The sequence below is a fragment of the Budorcas taxicolor genome, chromosome 18, assembly GCF_023091745.1.
Source record: "Budorcas taxicolor isolate Tak-1 chromosome 18, Takin1.1, whole genome shotgun sequence".
Taxonomy (NCBI): Eukaryota; Metazoa; Chordata; class Mammalia; order Artiodactyla; family Bovidae; genus Budorcas; species Budorcas taxicolor.
The window spans coordinates 12,734,481-12,752,498 of record NC_068927.1 but is presented as its reverse complement, the minus strand read 5'-3'; the positions used below and the strand labels follow the sequence as shown (position 1 = coordinate 12,752,498).

Genomic DNA, 18,018 nt, shown 5'->3' with positions numbered 1-18,018 from the left:
GCCAAAAAGTACTGACGCCGGGTTAAGATTTGGGACAAAGCGGGAACAAGACTGATATCACAAAACGACCACTCAGTCGTCACAGAAACATCCAATTTGCTTTACTCTGTGCTTCAGCATCCTGAGGGGCAGGGCACCCCCAAAGGCATGAAACAGGAATTGTTCACATGACTCAACTGGACCAAAACCTGGGTTTGGTTTAAATCACCAGTGGGCACAATTCAAATAACTCTCAGTAGGGGGAGGGGTAAAATAGGTGTGGGTCAGCATGGGTGGAATAGTATAAAGCAGGTAAAAGAAAGACCTGGAGTTCTGGGATTGTCCGCAGCAACAAAGCTCTAATCCGAGGTTGGGCCAAGAAAGTTGTAGAGTATGATGCTAATGGTACTATTTATGTACATTTCAAGGCATATAGACCATGTTTGGACAAGTTTGTGGATATTATAGGTGGACATGCATGTATATGTATGTGTCTATTACACAGACATGTATTATATGTGTTTGTACATATATCATATGGTGTGCGTGCACATGTTTGTACAGTGAAACCAGTTCATGTTGGTGGTTCACTCTAGGAAGGAAATTGAACCAGGAATGAGAATATGAGGGGACTCATCTTTATCTTTAATATATTGTTTCTGCTTTAAAAGCTCAAGAACATGTGGCAAAGCGTAAGCTCAGTTCACGCAAGGTGGACCAGGTGAGTTAGCTGGAACTGTGATGTGGTAGCCAGAGCTGGGCATCCTTGGGGGCCGGACCTCACCGGTGAGTGCCCTCTATCTTTTGGACTTGTCTACTTCAAAGTTTTTAAAAATATTAATGAGTAGAAGAAAGCAAAATGCCAAAGCATGAAAGACAATGAAACCACTGCTGGTTCAAGGGCACCCTCCTGGTATGTTCTCCTGAACAAGGGCGACCTTATTCCAGAAGACTTGGAGAGTCGCCTTCACTCTGAACACTCAATGGCCTCACATGGTCCATGCCCCACAGACAGGGCCTTCCTTCCAAGGTTCAAGAGAGAGCTGATGAAGGCTCGGGTGGAGCTTCAAAGTTGGGAGAACCACGGGGTTTAGTCAAACCTTCCCCTGGGGAGAAACACAAGTGAAAAGAGGCGTTTCTCCAAGTGGCTTCTCCACCTCAAGACAGTCGCTGGCACAGACATGCCGACTTGTCTTGGGCCGGGCCATTCATAGCATCATGTCGGGTGGCACTGCTGGGTCTGAAAGTGGCCTGGTGTGCCTGCAGCTTGGGGCGGGGGCAGGGAGGGGTGGGCTTGGGGGCTGGGGGAGCCATGCTGGGGAGGGGGCAATGCTTGGACCCTGATGGGTTCTAAGTCTGGGCCAAGGAGAACATGGAAGATTCAAGCAGAACTGTAGCAGTAACAGGCCTGGTGTCCCACAACTTTATTCCAGACCACAGCACAGGGCTGGCACACAGAGGGAAACACAGAATCATGGACGGAGCTATGCCTTCTGCAAATTCCGTCACCGGAGTCCCAACCCCAGCTCCTCAGACCATGGCTGGATTTGGATACAGGGCCTTAGAAGAGGTGGTTAAGTTAAAATGAGACCATATGAGTGGGCCCTGCTCCAGTATGGCTGGTGTCCTTGTGAGAAGGATGGATTGGACACAGACACACACAGAGGGATGAGCGTGTGAGATACAGGGAGGGGACCGCCGCTGACACGCTGAAGAGCAATGCCTACAAGAAACCAGCCCTGCCAGCACCTTGATCTTGGACTTCTGGCCTCCATGAGGGTGAAAGAATGACTTTCTGTTGTTTGAACTGCTTGGTCTGGGGTGCTTGGTCCTGGCAGCCCTAACAGACTAGTATTAATATAAGCATCAGATAATAAATGAGAATTAGGTTCTAAACATCCTGCTGGTGGCTGTATGGAAGGGGGTGATGGGGCAACAGAGAGGCAAATCGGGCGGCCGAGACTGAGATCGCGGCTGGAGCCTGGGTGGAGGCGATTGGTGCTGTGTCTCAGCACAAGGCCATCGGCCGAGGCGACTTCACCAGGCCCTGCCAGCCCCCTGGTCTGCGCAGACTATTCAACTTCTGCTGCCCAAACAGCTCGATCAGAACTTAGGAACAAAGCACTTCAGCCCCTTCCATCTGTAATTTAAAAGAAACTGCCTCACAGACAGAGAGCAGACTTGTGGTTGCTGAGGGGGATCGGTGTGGGGGAGGGACGGAGCAGGAGGCTGGGGTTAGCAGAAACAAGCTACTATCCATGGGATGGATAAACTACCAGGTCCTACCGCAGAGCACAGGGAAATATACTCAACATCCTGTGAGAAACCAGAATGGAAAAGCATATGAAAAAGGATATATATAATGGCAGCCCACTCCAGTACTCTTGCCTGGAGAATCCCAGGGACGGCGGGGCCTGGCGGGCTGCCGTCCATGGGGTCGCAGAGTCGGACTCGACTGAAGCGGCGCGGCGGCAGCAGATGCGTAACTGCCTCGCTTTGCTGTACAACAGAAATAAACACAACACTGGAAGCCAACTATACTTCAATAAAATACTTTTTTTTAAAGTTTTCCAGCGGAGACCCACACACTGCCACCTGGGGCTTTCCAATGACAAGTACAGGCTCCTACCAGGGAGGCCGGTGGGGGCTTACCTGGAGGGAGGCCCACCGCGTGCCCATGGCTGCATTCCTTACTCCACCCTCCTGATGAGCCAGGGGTTTGGGTTCTACTGCTCCCGTCTGACAGATGAGGAGACTAAGGCCCCTGGGTTCTTTGGGAACACACCCAAGGTCACACAACTGCAAGCAGAAAACCTGGGGCTGGAACGCAGCTCCGTCTGGCCTCTGAGCCCCCTCCTCAATGCCACCACGCCTTCCCCGGGGTGAGCTTCCTTGGGGATTTCCCATCACCACCCACACAGGGCAGGACCCCCGCAAACAACCCAGTTCACACTCTGAACCTCCCCGCCCTTCTCTGCTTCCTGGGCAGATGGCTGGGCTCAGTGGAGACAGGCCCCACCCCGACTCCAGGTCAGCCAGTGACTCTGTCGAGAAGAAGGTACCCATGTGTCATCCCCAGGGGAGTGAAACGTTTACGTCACGGTGACATTGCACCATGACATGCCCCGTCATCGAGCCTAGCACCCACCCAGCCTCCATCTGCCTCTGACTCAAATATGACGCCCACTCTGACTCTCTCTGCACTCCTCCAACCCTCCTGACATCCCCGAGGGGCTCACACTTTAGGCAAGCGGGTTATCCGAGCTCCCTTTGGGGCCTGGAGATGGAGGCCAACACTCATTGGCTCTTTTGCCCCCTCGCTTCTCCCAGGGTGGCCAAATGCAGGCTTCGTTTCCAGGGAAGCCCTCCCCACTCTCTGTCCCTGGCCTGTTACCAACAGCATCAAACACCCGAGTGAATGCCGCAGTTGACAGAAATGCAGTCTAGGAGAGGTCTCCTTGACGGCAGTTGAAACTCCCAGTCTGAGAGACCACAAAGAAGATAAGGGCACCAGGGGTGGGGCGTGGGGGCGGGGAGACACTGACAAAGCTTTCAAACCCCTCCGTCTACAGCCACTCAATCTGGGTCGGATTCCTGCAGCATCGCCCCAACTTGCGGGATACATTTGGGCTCCGGCTGTTTTCCACTCCGTTTTCTGGAAAACAAAACTGAGCCTGGTGATCTTCCATGGTATTAGTGAGGTCCGGGGCTGGATTGGGGTGGAACCAAGACTTGAGATCCCACTTCCTGGAAGCGTGGAGGGCTTTGTACACTTGGCTGCTGCCACAAAGCTCTGCCATCACCCTCCGCCCCGCCTAAGAGTCTGTGGACGTCAAGGGCACCCACAGCCCCAAGTGCCCCCAATCCACCTCGGGGTCTCCTGACACTCAACTCAACTCTCAGGAGCAAAATGAAGAAAGAGAATGTGGATGAACCTGGAGGCGTCACTCCACCCAGGCTGCCTTTGCCTGTGTTTAGGAAAGTCTGCCAGAAAGATGAATCTTCGTGGGACCCGCCAGCCGGCAGCCCTGAGGCTGTGCCAAGCTCTCTGCTCCTGCACACGCTGTTCCCGCGGCTCAGCCTGTGACCCCGACCTGCCACGCCCCCACCGGGGCCCGGCAGATGAATTCCTGCCCGTGGGTTAGGACTCAACTTAGGGGTCCCAGCTTAATCATGGCCCCAGACCTGTCCGCCTTGTTCACCGCTGAATCGCCAAAGTCTGACCTCGTCGGAACGAGGAGATCTGTACATTCACTTCGTAAATATTTATAGAACACCGTTGGCATCTTCGTCAGTGAACAAGATCGACAGGTCTGCAGGCGTGATTCAGCTCCCGGAGGTTTCCGGAAAGCGGTGACCCTTTGACTCCTCCACTGAGTCTTCCTGTGGAGCAGAGACTGATCTGTCTGTGAGGGGAGGAGGCAGGCTGGGATCAAGGGATGAGGACAAAGAACTACAGGGTCACAACATTACAGGGTTCATTGCGTGGTTAATGGCTAATCGTATTGGCTATGGCAATAATAATGATGCTAAATGCTCCACAGACCCATTGTTTGGAGAGATTTGAGGAAGACTGGGATTAATAAAGGTGAATGAAGTGAAAAAGGCTATTCTCTCTTATTTCAAAGCCTCTGCTTTGAGACAAACCTAATTTTTAAAACTCCTATAAGATGTCTAATGCTGGTGGGGATGATAAAAAAAAAAAACAAACAGGCCTCCCTTAAATCTGAAATATGCTTCAGTTCCCTACATGCCTGGGGCCTTAGCCCCTTCTCTCAGCTTCCTGGGGAAGTGATGACTCGAGATGTCACAGACAGGGTCTGCAGCACGAACATGATCAGCTGGCCAGGAACCGGATTCACAGCGACAGTTACCCGGCTCAGTGGCCGTTGCTGCCCTGAGGCTGGGTCTCCTTCCAGGGCTCAGCTGAGCCCTGGGTGTCCAGGAGCCAGCAGCCTGCCTCAAGTCTGCTCACACTGGTTGCCTTGCCAGCTAGACTTGGCGCTTCTCGAGGGGCTGGAACCAGGGCTAGACTGGCAACTGTTTAATAACGGACATTTGGAAAACCTTGAAATACTCACCCTAATCTGTAGTTTCTGCCCATTCCCTTGGTGTAAATATCCCCACCACGGCAATTTCAAGCCCTTGATGTAGGGTCACTGAGTATGGAGTTTCTGGAAAGAGTCCCACGATAACACACTGTGATGCAACTTTTCCATGATACACATGGAGCAGACAGCAACCACCCCAAGAACAGAGAGAACAGTGAGGCAGGGTAAAAGATTAGGATGCAATAAGTTTTGACTAGCTACTATTTTTATTTTAAATAAGATTTATTTCATTGTAAGTTTATATAACATATAATGGTGGTTGCGTGTACAGGGAACTATACCCAGTATTTTGTAATAAACTATAAGAGCAAAAACCTGAAAATATGTGTATGTAGGGCTTCCTAGGTGGCACAGTGGTAAAGAATCCACCTGCCAGTGCCACAGACCCAGGAGACAGATCCCTGGGTGGGGAAGAACTCCTGGAGGAGGGCATGGCAACCCACTCCAGTATTCTTGCCTGGAGAACCCCATGGACAGAGGAGCGGGACTGTAAAGAGTAGGACGTGACTGAGTAATTGGGCGCACACATGCACACACACACACACACACACACGTATAACTGAATCACTGTATTGTACACCTGAGACATACACAACACTGGACATCAACTATACTTCAATTAAAAAAAAAAATGATGGTGGGATTGAACTGGCCCACAGCTTTTCCGGAAACTTAACCATCGGCTCCCACAAGCCAGTATGAGCCAGCTCCAGCACAGCACTGGCCGACTGGGTCTTACTCAACCCAAAACTTCGGGGCATATTAACTGCTCAACAAACATTTCTCACCAATCACCCAGCCAACACATGATGAATGAGGACAAAGTGGCTGACCTTGTTCTGGGTCCTCTACTCCCAGAATCTTGTCTTTTACCCTCTCTGCAGACTGTTGGGGTCACTATGACTATGATCCCTATTCTACAGTTGAGGAAACTAAGGCTCAACACAGACGAGCAACTTGCTCGCAGTCGTGCAGAATGCCTGCGGACAACGGCAAGGAGCCTGCCATGCTCCGACTCCCTGCCTGCCTTGCCCTCCAAAATATCAGGGCAGCTCTGACTTGCGCCCCCATGTCACCAGGAGCCCCCACAGCTAGCCCCAAAGGCAGGGGCATCAGGGCTCCAAGCTCCCTCAGGAGCACAAAGGAGAACTCAGAATGTGAGTGAGGCCGAAGGCAGAGCAGAGTCAGACCCACAAACCACCCAGAAATTCCAGGAATGAAGTGGCGGCTGGGAGGAGGGGGGCGGGACATCCCAGCCTGTCTCGGGCAAATCCCAGGGCTGGAAGAGCGGCTGGGTAAGCACCAGACACGCCGAGGGCAGGGATCTCCCTCCTCCATGGGAGCCAGTTTTCCATAAACCCTTCTAGACAGAATTAGGGAAAGACCACGGAGGACTGTCGCTTCCTTTGTCAACTGCTCTGCCCCCAACCCCACAAAGACGGACATTAGGCTTAACAAAAAAGGCCACCCCCACGGGCACCTTCTTTTCTCCTGTCCCCTCAGCAAAAGATATGTCCTTATGGGATACACAGGGCAACAACTCAGTATGTTTATTTTTTTTATTTTTTTATTTTTCAACTCAGTATGTTTAACTGAATATAATATATAAAACCCATTCAGTTTTTTAAATACTATGCAGAGAACATACACAGTTCTGAACAAAAAGAGCACACTTACTCAACAAACATTCGCTTAATCTACTCTGTGCAGAAAAAAAAAAAAAGAAAAAACAGGTTTGTTCAATGCAAGCCAAGATAATATATGAGAAGCCACTTTAAAGTGACTGGATAATAAATTAATATACTCTTCAAATACCCAGTACATGACGCCTGGGGCCCTTTTCTCCCTTCTCGTAGACATGTGGATGTTTCCTTGGAAACAGTGCTCTCAGAAATCTTTAGATAAATGGCAGGAAACCTCCAGCTCCCAAAAACAAGAAACTGAGAACTCTCAGGAGACATCGAAGAAAAGTGTGGACAGTGGGTCAAACCCGGTTTGAATCCTGACTCTATGACGTAGACCTGGGGGCCGCCCAGAAGGTCCTTCAATCCCTCGGAGTATCCAGTTCCTCCCAGGCAAAACAAAGTACTGAGTTTCTCCCAGGGCTGGGGGAGAATTTGCAGATTGTGGAAATAGTGGTTCTAAGGAGCCCAGCAGCAGAGTCCCGAAACTCACTGGTGCTCAATTAGTGTTTCTTTCCCGCTCCTTGAGGGTGAAACTAGCCATCCCAGACACCTCTGCTCCAGGCTACGGCGCTGGCAGCACCGGGACTATCCTCCCACCTGAAATGCATGACTCACTGGTGTCAGGTGGTACCTGCAAGGGTGAGTCACAGCCTTGAACCGAAGCCAAGCATTCTATATAGCACCAGACTATGGACTCTGCACGCGGCCTCTCGGGGGAAATCCCCAGGGCAAGCCCTCAGGTGGCTAGGGAGTCCCTGGGGTATGCAGTGAGCAAGACTCTGTCCCCGGGAGTGGGGTGCACTGAGGGGCGGGCATCGCAGCAAGCAGAGGAGACCATACCGAGGCTGGAGGAAGACAGCCTGGGACACCGGATGGTGAGGGTGGACAGAGGTAGGGGCAGTGACCACTCTGGCTGGGGTGAACCCCAGGCAGCGGGAACTGCAAGGACGAAGGCTCTGAGATGGTTATTGTCTTGGCCTGGACAAGAAGGGTCAGAGCTGTGTGACCAGGGAGAAATGGGGTCACAGAGGCAAACAGGGCCAGGCAGCCTGGGGCCTCGAGGGCCTTGACCAAAAAGTGTTTATTTTACTCTAAATGCAAAGCGGAATGGGGGGTGGGGTTGTGTCTGTGTGAGTGTGAGTGTGTGTGTGTGTGTGTCTGTGTGCACGGGCGAGCACTTCAGGTGCAGAGCAGATGAAGCCGACGGTGACAGGGTCTGATTTACGCTCTGAGAACCTGGCAGATGCAGCTCCGCAGATGGAGCTCAAAGACCTAACGCTGAACTGAAAAGGCCAGACTCCAGTGATGAAACATCCATGCTGCCCTTGATGTAAAGTTCAAAACCAGGCAAAACCAACAGAAGCACAGAAATGGTTCCCCTCAGGGGTGGGGCTGTGGGAGGGGCCTGGGGGGGAGTCAGGCTCTGTCACCTTGGGGCCCGAGCCTGCACATGTGCACTTGGAGAAAACGCCATCCCCCTGTGCAGGAATGCATGTGCTTTCTTCTCCAGCATGTTGAACTTTAATAAAAAGTTTCAGTGAAGAGTTAAAGAGGCTCTGGCTTCTGTTGGAAGAATGCCTCCACAGAAGCAGGAGAAGAGCACTGTGCAAGATAAAACCCTCCGGGCTCTCCCCTGAATATCAGCACTGAGACAAGTCCGGGGCCTGGACTCCGACAGCCCTTCGAAGTGAACCTGAAGGTGCTGGAGCCCAGAGAAAGCCCCGTGCGGCTGGGGCCTCCCACCTGGGCCAGACAGCGACTCTGCCAGACAGGGCCCGGTTCATCCTGGTCTGAGAGGGCACTTTGTCCAGCGATGCCAAAGCTGAAAATATCTCAGTCCCCGGGAAGCCCGGCCTTGACGGTTCCCGGGAATAAACAGTGTTTTTAAAGCAGCCAGTGCTTCCCCCCATGAGAACAGACTGGCTGTGTTGGGAGCCGGCTGGGGGCAGGATGGAAAGACGCAGCTGACATGTACAGACACACAGATGTATTTTGAATGCTGGAGAGGAAACAGCCCATTCTTTCAGAGGGGCCGCTTAGGGGTCACCAACAGACGGACTTCACAAGCTCCAGGGCACATGGGCTCTAAACACTGCTGAAGGAAAAGGCTGGAACCCTCAGGACACTTGCTCAAGCCCTAGAGCAATGGGTGCCAGCAAACCCAGCGTCATTCCGGAAAAAAGGCCTAGGAACACGCCAGCAACTTGCTCTCAGGGGCCTCGACGCTGGACAGAAGAGGTCACTCTTGCTCCCAAGCCACTGGCTCTATCCCTGCCACATGACTTCTCTGTGCTCACATCAGGTCCTGTAAACAGAACCGTCCGCCCCAATCAGCCGCCCCGCCCACCCCATTCTGGGCCCCTGCCCAGGGAAAGTCTTCCAGGCTTTCCCGGGCAGTGGGTCCCACCCTGGAGCCTGCACCAGAAAGTGCTGGAAGTCAAGCTAAAGCACAGATTGCTGGCCCCACCTCCATAGCTTCTGGAGGTCTGCAGTGCAGCTGAGAATCAGCATTCTGACAGCTCCCCTGGGTGCTGCTGCTGGCCCTGGGACTTCACTTTGAGAACCGCTACTCTTGGTGGCACCAGCCTCTCCAATCTCCCCATGCTGCACCTTAACCCGGCGTTTCCCAAACTCCAGCCCTTGGCACACCTGCTACCCCAAGCTTTGCCCACCTTCCTACCATCTCCCTGTTCTAGTTCATATTTCTTATTTTTATTTGTTGGTTCACTTTGGGAGTTCAAAGAAATTTATGTTAAAAAGGGAACCTTCAGAACTTCCTGGTGGTCCAATGGTTGAGACTCTGCACTTCCAATGCAGGGGACACAGATTGATCCCTGGTTGAGAACTAAGCCCACATGCTGTGCAGGGCAGCCAAAAATTTTTTTTTAAAAAGTGGGGAGGAGGGGCCTTCTATGGTCAGCATGTGCAGAAAGCCTGATCCCTCCTGCTGTGACCAGAAGGCAGAAGTGAGATGAGCCTCGGTGAACATGGAGCAGCGCTAGGACCAGAGGCCTCATTGTAGAGGGTGCCCTGTCTTTGTTGTAAAGGGAGGTCAGTTTTGTAAAGGGTGGGTTGCTGCTGGGTCAGTACACAGGCTCAGTCACCGTGGGGCTGGGATGGGCTTCACACACTACAGGGGACACCGATCATCCCATCGTGACCTGCTCTCAGGTGCGAAGGCCACACCGTGACTCCCCTGTGCCCCGCAGCTCAGAGCAGGAGATGCAAACTCAGCACAGGGCAGGCTCCTCCACCCTGAGCCTGACCCCCGGACCCCTGAGCTTCCTGTCAGTCTCAGGGTGCCAGGGGAGCCCTCCTCCAGGCCTCTGCACTAACATGGCCCCCTCCCAGCGCACCCCTCAATGCCCCACCCATCCACTGTCACCTTCCCTGCCGGGCACACCGCCTCTTTGCTCTAAAATGACTTCTGTGTGTGCATGCTAAGTCACTTTAATCGTGTCTGACTCCTTGCGGCCCCATGGGCTGTAGCCCACCAGGCTCCTCTGTCCATGGGATTCTCCAGGCAAAAACACTGGAGTGGGTTGCCATGCTCTCTTCCAGGAAATCTTTTCAACACAGGGATCAAACCCAAGTCTCCTGCATCTCCTTTTACCATTGAGCCACCAGTAAAAGAACTTCTAGGATCTTATCAAATCAGCCGCAGCTGTGGTCAGCTGGATGCCTGTCCCTAGTTCTAGACAGATCCAGAAGTTTTCAGTCCAAAAGAACGTCAGGGAAGGGTCCATTCTCGGACCACTTGACTACAAACAAAATGGAAGCTGGATTCTTTTCCTTCCAGGATTTTACCATTCTGCACTCACAGTGGGAAATGATCCAGAAACTTGGACTGAAAATGTGGGATTTCATAATTTATAATATTTTTTTTAAATGATGGTCCAAAAGTTGCATAATCCTCATTAGGACTTTTCCTTTTTCCCCTGAATCTGTGGTTTTTTTCCTAAGCTGACACAGCACTTGGGGCAATCAGAGAAGATAAATTTCCCCGGGGCTGGACCACAAGAAACTGTCTGTCCCCACAATCTTGGGTTGGGGGGTTGTCTATCACCAAGTACTTATAAATGTACAGCCTGGGATACAAGATGTTCCCCAGGACAACATCTCTGACAGGAATCTCTGCCAGTTGCTCTCCGGGGTGAGGGGTGGGGAGATACTGTGAACACTTCCCCCAAAACACCCAGATGCCCCATTCTCTACGCTCATGGCAGAGGGCCTTGATTCCTTCTGGAAGGAGATGATCTCAGTTGATGCCTCTTCAAGACGAAAGTCAAGAAAAAGGGACAAATGATCCTTAATAAGGTAAAAATAAGGTTACCATGGGACCCACCTATTCTACTCCTGGGGGAAGAACTGAAACAACTGAAAATGGGTGTCCAAAAAAAAAAAAAGTGTGCACAGATGTCAACAGCAGCATTATGTGCAACAGCCGAAAGGGGGAAATGGCCCAAACTTCCAGCAGTGGGTGAGAGGATCAACTAAGGATGGTCTGTCCTGCCCATACCACGGAAGAGTATTCGACCACAAAAAAGGGCCCAGCACGGACACAGGCTCCAACACGCATGAACCCTGACCATGTGAGGCTCAGTGAGAGACGCCAGACACAGAAAGTCACATACCGGGTGGTTTCTTTTACACAAAACGTCCAGAATTAAGCAAATCCAGAGAGACAGAAAGCAGATGAGAAGTTGCCAGGGGCTGAGGAGGATAGAATGGGGAGTGACTGTTAATACTGATTGTAAGGTTTCCTTTTGGAGTGATGAAAATGTCCTGGAATTAGACAGTGTTGATAGTTTCACAACACAGCTAATGTACTAGATGCCACCAAACTGTGTACTTTAAAATGATAAATCTCATGTTATTAGTATTTTACAATACTAGAATCATCTTTTCCAAGGGAAAAAAATAAAATAGAAGAGCGGCCTGTCCCTCCCTGTTCCAGAACGGAGTGTGCTTCCCTTAGGACTTTATGAGGGGCTCCAGATCCCTATCGTAGTCAGCTCAGTGAACTGAAGATGAAATGAAATGATGCCTGTGTTCTATTTTCCTTTCTTGACAAGCCATCAGCTCCTTTGAGTGATGCTGGGTTTGCACATCTGGGACTGATCAAAAACCAGTGAGTCTGCAAAAAAGTTGGGGGGGAGTCTTCCTAGGTCAGGAGTAAGCAGACACAGAGGCACCTCCCATACATAGTAAATTACTCTGGTGACAGAGAAAAGAAATGTTCCAGCTCCCATGAGGCCAAAGAGGTCACATTTAGAGGTCCTGCCTTTAAAAGCTGGTTTTCAAATGCAACCTACAGAAAAACCCAGGTATCCGATGTAGGGTCACTGAGGGAGGGATGAAGTGTGGGGGTCTTCAGAGGTCCATGCTCCGCTCCTGAGGCTCCAGCCCCTCCCCGTCCAGCCAGCTCTCCTTGGCAGTCCAGAGGCAGGGCTGTTGGAGCAGCTGGCACTGCTCTGGGTTCCCCACCAGGGCCCTGCATACTGATGCAGGTACCTGTCGGCAGAGTTGATCCCAAGGCCCTATGTCAGTGTCTCCTCTCCAGCCCCACCCTTAACCGGGGCTGGGGAATTCAGACCCCACACGGCAGAAGCCTTGCCCAGAAGCAAGCTCTGAGCTGACAGTCATGTGGCCAGTCATTGGACCAGCATCTTTTTCCAGGATCTGAGGGAGGACCCGGCTAGGATGGCAGCTCTCCCCGACCCTGCCCATGTCATGTTGGGTACATGCCTTCATCACTCGGAGCCTCACTTTCCTCCTTGTAAAAAGGAGGACAGTCCAGCTCACAAATAAGTCAGTGGTCATCCATGTAAAACCCCAGGCATGACTGGCCCACAGTAAGTGCCAGATGAATGTCAGCTGCTGATAGGATTACAAACGCGATCATTACTATTCCTACTCCTATTTTTTAAGAGACTGTAAAAATCAAGATCACTCTCTTCATTCTCTTCCCTGACTGTATCGTCAGGGATGGGCTGGCCCCAACTCTGCTAACTGTGTTTTACCTGGAGCCCCTCTCAAACAAAACAATCCCTCAGGTTTGAAGGCCAGGTCCAGAGGTGGAGTTAGCAATTGGACAGAGAAGTGTCTTAAAGGAGGCAGGACTCAGCCCTTAAGTATGAAGGCTAAGTGCAGACAGATAGACCTGAGGTGACAGCATCACACACAGCCATCAAGTGCACAAAACAAATAGGCCCAAGAGTTCCCCCTCTGGATCTGTTTGGAGAAGGGGGCATGCCTTTCATCCTGTCCTTCACATCCTGGCCTCTCATCTGTCAGGTTCTAGACCCTAGATGCTGTGACCCTTCTGGGGAAGGCAGGCTCACCCTAATCTGCCAGGGCAAGGAGCCCAAAGGCTCAAAGTGGAAACTCACAAGCCCGCTCTTGGTTGGAAGGTGAGCTGAGCATCTGTCAACTCCCAGCTGCTTCCCTTGACCAGAGCAGTAACTCACCTTCCAGCTAACGGACACCCAATTCAAACTGGACTTCGATGAGCTGGCATTAGCCAGCTGGCTTGTCCACCAGCCCAGCCCTTTCAAGGGAGGCTCCGGGTCTCCACTGCCCACGGGGCTGGCCCTGGCTCTTCCACTAGGGGTCGCAGATCTCCCAGACCCCAGAGCTGAGCCCTCAGCTGCCAGCGGTTCCCCCTACCAGAAGTTTATACAGATACCTACTCTAGCTGAAGAAGCCCGGGAACTCTTCCCAAACCTGTAGGAACTGGACATGTGCCACGCCCGGACACATCCACAGCTTAATGGGGCTTTGGAGGCAGACGGAACTGGGTCCCAGCCTCCACTCTGCCCGGACACTTCACCTCCCTGACCCTCTCAGTGCCTTCCTCTGAAATAGGGGAAGAGGAAGACTACCTGGAAGGTGTGTCGCAAACACTATCGTAAAGGGGCGTGGCTCTATAAACTGCCCAGCAGAATACACACGCCGCCAGGATCACCTCAGCCTCCACACGTGGGCAGAACACATTCAAACTCCTGCCACATGCTCTCCACTTATTGACGCCCACGGTGTACACAGGGATGCAATAGATGCTGGCGAATTGCACAGGGAAGGCAAGAATACACACAGCCTCAGGGAGCACGATTCTGCGTCAGACCTGCTTTGAGTCCCAGGCTCCCTAGCTTCTAGTATGTGAGGTCTCAGACAACTTGCCCTCGCTGAGACTCAGTTTCTCCATCTGCGGAAGGGCATGCCGCCGAGCACGGTTCTGAAATGCAGGAGGCATGCACAGCTAACTTGCCTGCGCACAGTAAACCCTAAGAGATGACATCTGCTCTGGTTATTCCAGCTCCTAGGAGATTGAGGGGGTGGAGAGCACGGTGCAGAGAGAGGAATCTAAGGCACACTCACCTCCCTCCGCAGGGCTCAACCACCTCCTCGCCGGCGTCTCCTGCGCGGAGTGGCGGCGACAGCAGCACAAGCACAGCGGACACAGCGGGCAGGCCGCGGGATGAGGGACTCTCGGGCCGCCGAAAGATGCAGTGGGTCAGAGGACCGTACGCGCCGCCTCTTGTAGGCTGCCCGGACCCAGGAGCCACGCCCCCGGCGGCCCTAATAGGGTCGCGCCGTCGTGGCCCCGCCCTCCAACCCCACCGGCCCCGCCCCTCCCAGCTTCGCCCCACTTAAGAGCTTGGCGGCCTCCGGGAGGCGCTGGCGCCTCGAGTCGGGGGCCTCGGAGGGAGGGCGGAACCACCCGCGTCCTAAAAACTTGGCTTGAGAAAAGGAGGAAGCGCTCAGTTTCCTCATCATGACCATAAAAATAGCGTTTCCATTGAGAAATTAACGGTGCATCCAGCGCGGTGCCAAGCACTTTCCACTAGGGGTTTGCAAATTTACCAAATTCCACTTCTGTGCGCCTCAACTGGAAAATGGGAGAAGAGAAGCTACCTCCTCGGGACTGGTGTTGGCCCCATCAACTAGGGTGTAGAATACACTTGCTAAATTTATCCCCATCCTCTACACCTGGATAGAAAACTTCACTCTTGCCATCCGGACACACATATACACATAGACACACACCTTCCCAACGTGCAAATGAAGACAGGAAGATGTTACTGGATGAACGCAGTAAAGCTGAGGCCCAAGCTAATCCTTAATCGTCATTATTTCAGTATAGGTTCACAGGAATCCATTGAGATGGAAACGATCCCATTTCACAGATCAGGCAACTGAGGCTTGGAGAAGAGACTGCCCCAAGTCCCTAGCCGGCAGTGCAGGTAAACGCTTCAATGAATTTAGAACCAGAAGAAATCACCTTTGAGAGATGTAGCCAAGGCCCTGGTCAGCAGAGGAAGAAAGCAAGGCCACAGGAGCTAAAGGACTCCCCAGTGCCCCCCACTTTTAATGTGGACCTACTATATGCGGGCTGGAAGAAGCACAAGCTGGAATCAAGATTGCCGGGAGAAATATCAATAACCTCAGATATGCAGATGACACCACCCTTATGGTAGAAAGTGAAGAGAAACTAAAAAGCCTCTTGATGAAAGAGGAGAGTGAAAAAATTGGCTTAAAGCTCAACATTCAGAAAACGAAGATCATGGCATCTGGTCCCATCACTTCATGGGGAAACAGTGGAAACAGTGTCAGACTTTATTTTGGGGGGCTCCAAAATCACTGCAGATGGTGATTGCAGCCATGAAATTAAAAGACGCTTACTCCTTGGAAGGAAAGTTATGACCAACCTAGATAGCATATTCAAAAGCAGAGACATTACTTTGCCAACAAAGGTCCGTCTAGTCAAGGCTATGGTTTTTCCAGTAGTCATGTATGGATGTGAGAGTTGGACTGTGAAGAAAGCTGAGTGCTGAAGAACTGATGCTTTTGAACTGTGGTGTTGGAGAAGACTCTTGAGAGTCCCTTGGACTGCAAGGAGATCCAACCAATCCATTCTAAAGGAGATCAGCGCTGGGTGTTCATTGGAAGGAATGATGCTGAAGCTGCAACTCTAATACTTTGGCCACCTCATGCGAAGAGTTGACTCATTGGAAAAGACCCTGATGCTGGGAGGGATTGGGGGCAGGAGAAGGGGACGACAGAGGATGAGATGGCTGGATGGCATCACTGACTCTATGGACATGAGTTTGGGTGAACTCCAGGAGTTGGTGATTGACAGGGAGGCCTGCTGTGCTGCAATTCATGGGGTTGCAAAGAGTCGGACACAACTGAGCGACTGAACTGACTGAACTGAACTGTATGTGGGCAGTGCTGGTGCCCGAGAGAGCCTGTCCTCACCACGCTGCTTATTCCTGAGTGAAGACACCGTATCACTCAGTATCAGCTTTTCCCCAACAGCCCCATCCAGTCACTCTGCACTGGCCCCTGCACTGTACAGCAGTGAGCAGGCACAGACATGCCCCTCTGGGACTGGGATCTGAGTCTGGAGTGTCAATGGTTCAGAGCACTTGGCTGGTGGGGGGAGGGGGGTGGGCAGGGAGGATGAGTTAAATATAAGGGAAGAACCTCAGTGATTGGCCAGGCATGTGTGACTAGATTCAGAGAGCTGGAAACTCTTGAAGATTTAGGTGCAGCTCAAATGCAATTTTTAAGAAAAGTTCTTTTAAACTCATTTTATTTTCATCTTTTACTTTTCTTCCTTTTCTCAGTTTTTGAAGCATCGTTCTCAGCTCAACACTTATTCATTCAATACTTATTAAGCTCCTACTATGTGTCAAGCTCTCTCCCAAGCACTGGGCATTCAGTGGTAAGCAAAACAGACTGCTTCATAACCAGCATCCTTGATGTGACAAAGGGCAGATCCAAGGGGAGGAGAGAGCTGTATTCCTGACAGATGCCTCTCAGGTACCCAGCCTCATACCCATCATCCTGGCAAACCCCCCTGCTCCCAACAGCCCTCCGAAGCTGGTGCTACCACCCAGAAACTGAGTACAGAGAATGCAAGTAACTTTCCCAAGGTTGAACAGCTCCCCAGTGGAGGTACTGGGATTTGTTCGTTTGTTTTCTCACTAGAGGAGAAATTTTATTTTACATTTACAATTTCAATTAAACTTTGGTTGAACAGCGACACTGCACCTAAGCCTCGGGACACAGGGCAGCTTTGTAAACGCCTTGCTTCGCCCCTTCCCTCGCTGGTTCCCTGCGCGCAGGCGCACTCCCACCTGCCACAAGGAACTGGGATTTCAGCTCAGGCTCGCACCATGCACCTGCTGCCGCCTTGAGCACCATTAACGCTGGGGCTCTGGGAGGAGTGGGCGAAGCGGCTCCTGCCCTAGAAGAGGGGAAGAGAAGCGACTCAGACTGATTTCTCACGGGCCCAGCATGCAGGTGGGGGTGCGGATGGGGGTGGTCAACAATGAAACATCTCCAGTTTGGCTGACTCGGGCCTCCACCTCCTTTGGGAGCTGCTCTGTGGGCTCCTCGCTAGTTCTGGATGGCTCTGGGGACACCATCCCCAGCTCAGGTGTTCCAGGGGCGCCGCTGGCAGAGTTGCAACCTGAGGGCACCTTTCTATAATGTCACCCCCAAGCCGAGGTGCCTGTCCAGACTGGCTGCCACTGCCCCGCCCTCTGCACCAAGGAACTGCCAACACCCCACCTCCTCCACTCACTGCTTCTTTCCTCTCCCTCTGTGGGCTCCTCTGCATTTGTGCACCTGCTCCTTGTCTGCCCAGAGCTGCCTGCTGCCTTCTGGCAAGCACTCCTGTCAGAGACCTTAGCCCCCGAACCAAGTGGCCTGAGGGGAACAGGGAGCTGGATGTGCCACAGTGTGAACCCACTAGACATTTCTCAGCAACTTCATTTCTCTCTAACATCTCAGTGGGATTAATATTTTTCAAACGGCATGTTAGGGTCACTGCTGCTCTGTAGCAAACCATCCCAAAAGGTAGTGGCTTAAAACAACCTTTTTCCTTGATACAAATGAACTTACTTACAAAACAAAAACAGACTCACGGACTTAAGAGAACAAGCTTATGATTGCCAGGGGAAGGATGGAGAGAAGGGTACTTAGGGAGTTTGTGGCTGACATGTACACACTGCTATATTTAAAATGGATAACCAACAGGGACCTTCTATACAGCACACGGAACTCTGCTTAATGTTATGTGGCAATCTGAATGGGAGGGGAGCTTGGAGGAGAATATATACTTGTATATGTATGCCTGAGTCCCTTCACTATTCACCGGAAACTATCAAAGCATTGTTAATCCGCTATGCTCCAATACAGAATTAAAAGTTAAAAAAAAACAGTTAAACCTA

General features: G+C 51.8%; 1 protein-coding gene across 1 annotated transcript in view; it reads right to left on the bottom strand.

The window, feature by feature from the left end:
* The window catches only part of CRISPLD2 (cysteine rich secretory protein LCCL domain containing 2), a 67,566-nt gene extending 53,303 nt beyond the window's left edge, over nt 1–14,263 (bottom strand). Inside the window, exon 1 of the mRNA XM_052656125.1 lies at nt 14,156–14,263. The gene's annotated coding sequence lies outside the window, so the exon portion shown is untranslated. The remainder of the gene's footprint in view (nt 1–14,155) is intronic.
* Nucleotides 14,264–18,018: the final 3,755 nt, after the last annotated feature.